The sequence below is a fragment of the Pinus tabuliformis genome, chromosome 2_1 (genome assembly GCF_031772625.1).
Source record: "Pinus tabuliformis cultivar Carrire ecotype Pingquan chromosome 2_1, CPIR1, whole genome shotgun sequence".
Classification (NCBI taxonomy): Eukaryota; Viridiplantae; Streptophyta; class Pinopsida; order Pinales; family Pinaceae; genus Pinus; species Pinus tabuliformis.
In genome coordinates this window covers 344,668,278-344,672,037 of record NC_142299.1, presented here as the reverse complement: position 1 = coordinate 344,672,037, position 3,760 = coordinate 344,668,278, and positions in this window count along the sequence as shown.

The window sequence follows — 3,760 nt, the reverse complement described above, 5'->3', positions numbered from 1 at the left end:
TTGCAGAACAACATCTCTTGAACATATAACGACACTGATGAGATGGATTGGTAGCATTACCCCAAATGTGGATGGTGTGGCGAGGACCATGGTGACGAGACCGGTGAATGAAACAACCCAACCCGATGTGATACGGAGGACAAAGTGTCATGTTCAAGAGCGACTTGCTACCATTAAATCTGTGAGGTTCTCCCAATTTTTCCCCAGTCATTGCTGACCAGTACCTCTTTATTTTTGTCAAGCTTGAGGAGGATAACATATGCTTGTTCTATAACCTGCCCTTCGGGCAAGCCCATCGCTATGTTTTAACGAGCCTAGCGATAGGGAAACTCGTTCTCGTCTAAAGACAAGTTTGTCGCTATTTAATGAATTTAACGAGTCTAACGACGAGGATAACTCGGTCCTTTTCATTTTTAGAGAGTCTGAAAAGGTACATAAAGTTAACTCCAGAATTCCTTTTTCGTCATCTAATCCCTTAAGTCCGAAAAAGTATAAAACAATACAGAAGGGATGAATTTTCGATTTCTTTAACGAGCCGAACAAAACAAGCGCTCGATCTTTTTGTGCAATAATCCCTCAGGTCCAAAAAGATTAAAATCTAGAGGAGGGATAGCTCTTCCGGTCCTTTTAACGAGCTGGAAGGCCAAAACTCGGCAAACTTTTCATATTTTACGAGTCAGTGAAAAGAGCTCAAAGAAGACTCGTCTTTTGAGGAACGAGTGATGAACAGGGATAGCAGCAGATTCCAGGTACAGGTTGGAATTTTCCAATCACGGCAGTGTCACAAGGATGGCTAAGTGAAATCACTCTTCGCAGCTGTTCCTCAAAATGGGTAAACAAACATATGGAGATGAACGATTGGCCAAATGAACGGATGGAGGTGAGACTGCAAGAACACGACCAAGGGCTTTAATATGGAAGTCAAAGGTTACATTTCTCAAGGTTATTTACCGGTTCATTTTTTCTGGGTGAGCTTGAACTCTAGGGGAAGATTGCTCACAACTTATGTTTATTTTTTAACAAGCATGAACATTGCTAAAACTGCTCGATGATGGCTTCATTTTTTAACGAGCTTGAAAGCGATCAAACCTTGCTCAATTATACCAGTCTTAATACAAGGAACGCCTCAGGTGAGGTATTCTTATTTAAGGAGCTATACCTCACTAGCTACTCCAATTTGGCAAGTTTTAACTTTTGCCCCACACCCTTTCTTTATGCAAGCTGGAAACGGCTAATCCTACGAGTTTAACGGGTTAGACCTACAGGTTTAAAGGGAGGACCTAAAAATTTAAAAAATAAATAGTCGTCTCGTGCTTGCACTCCAAAAGGTTCGCATGCCCCCAGGTATAAAGTATAATTTCAAGGCTACCCCTCCTCTGTCCCACCTCTGTTTTTCTACTTGTCGTCTTGCTATATTTTTAACGATACTTGTCTTCTCGTTATTTTTCGGTGCCGATGGTACTTGTCTTCCCATCAGTTCACTTTTTGATTTTTGCAAGATCGCAACAGATAAAACATTGACGTTACGGAGGGGGGTTTGCCTCTTACTTATTATCCGAAAAATGGTTTTGTTCGCTGCCGCAAACTAAACTCTCTTTTCGGCGATGTCTATCATTAGGTTGCTAAGGATGGTGACTACTTGTTGCAGCAACTTCATCTCTTTCTTTGGAGGCTGCCCCTACTTATCCTTCAAAACATATGTTTTAATGGGTGAGGCTTGCCTTCAAAGATGGTGGCTACTTGCCGCCACAAATGGATCTCCTCCCTTAGGAGAGCCTACTTTTTTAGACAAAGGGAGCCGATTATTTCGCTCACATAACTTTGACAAAAGAACTTTATCCTAGAACAACCCTCTCTTCCTTCCTTCGGACGGGGTACGGACTAGTCCCATTCTTCTGCGGAAATTAACTTTATACCCAAGGTTTCCTCTGCCCAAGGCAGGCCAGGGTGCATGCCCCCTGGGTCCCAGTTCTTTCTTTCCGAATCACTCACATTCATCGGGAAGTAGAACCGGGGGTGGAGGCATTCCTTGAGTAAATAAACCATTAAGGGATGGTATTTGACTATTTGCGATGCGTGATCCTGGAAATGAAAGTTGGTCTACGAGCTTGACCATTCTTCCTTCGTGTGGAAAACACATAACTCTAAAGAGTGAGGACACTATCGCCTCCATGCAATATATATAGTCTCGTCCAAGGAGTAAGTTATACACCAAGGGTCCCTGGACGACCATGACGTTCATATGAACTGTCTTCCCTTTCAATGTAATTGGAACATTGGGGAGAATCCCTAACGGGTGACTGGTTCCTTTATCAAAACCTGATAGATTTCTTATCTCAGGTAGAAGCGCCGGGGAACCCAGTGCTTTCCAAGCAATAGAGGAAAGGATACTCACAGATGCCCCTTCATCAATGATAGTTCCATCCATCACCATTCTGTAGATTTGGACGATAATTCTGAATGGGGTACTGGCTGGTAACCGGGGTCTGCCTAGTTGATTCCAATCAAAGGACACAACCAGGTTGCTTGGTGGTGGGACCGAATACACGGCCGGATACGACCCTGACGATGTTCCTTCCTGCGACAAAGGAATGGGCGCATTGCCCTGATGCTCATCAGAGTCTGTGTTGATGAAAAGAATATGGACGGTGTCATCCTTATTCTCTTCAGTGAGGGTGTCATTTGAAGATGGGTCTTCAATGACGGTGTCATTTGAGGATGAAACCTCTGAAGGAAGAACCGGGTCAACTGCCGTTTCGACCTTTAGACTTTCTTCTGGTCTGGATTCAGTAGGTTCATTCTCAATGACCGACACTTCAGCTGACCACTTGAGCGGGTCAGCTGGATTTTCAACTATCGAGGGATTAGGCGCGAGTTTTTGGTATCCAGGAGGAAGTCGTAACGGTGAAACCGGACGATCTTCCAAAACTCTCTTTGCCTCATCTAAGAATGGACAACGGTGGATGGCGTGATCGCCTTCACACAACATACAGGGTGATCTTGGTCTCCCTCTTCGTCCTTCACTCTCGCTAGTTGACGGACTGCAATCAACATGACTACCAGAGGTTGATGCTACCGGATTGTGCAACCTGGGGGACCAGTCCCTTAGTATCCGGGGAATACAAGGACAATCACGATGGAAGTGGGTCCCTTTGCAAATGACACATGGCGATTTAGGCCCGGTCGGTGCAGTGTGTGGATTTTTGTCAGATGTCTTTTGCTTGCCCCCAGTCGCCTTCGCCATAGGCCCCTTCTGCTTCTTTTCTCTCTTCTTCTTTTCCTTCTTCTCCATGGGAGGCTGACTTTTGCCGGCTCTACCTTGTGAAGATGAAGGATCAGAGGAAGAATTGTAAGAAGTGGAAGGCTGGTGGGTAGCTCTGGACTGGTCTGACTGTTGATTCGACTGCTCAGGATTAGTGGCGATCTGAACTACATTAGTTGAAAAGAGCCATACAGGTAGGCCAATTGTCAATCCTGGAAGTGACAATGTGGCCATATGAGGTGCACCAACATCTCCACAAGAGGAGAAGGGATTGGGACTTCCGCCAAGGTGACTTCCTTGGTTGGTGGGCTCCATACTTTTCAACTGAAAGATCAATGTGGGAATAACAGGTGATTATGTTCCGATTAAAATAAATTTTATTAACGATGCTTTAGAAACAACTTTGCTTTTTCATGTTTTAAGAGTCGATAAAAAGCTAAAGATGACTCTAGTCTCCTTCGATGTTTTAACGAGCCCGAAGTGACAAATGCTCGGATG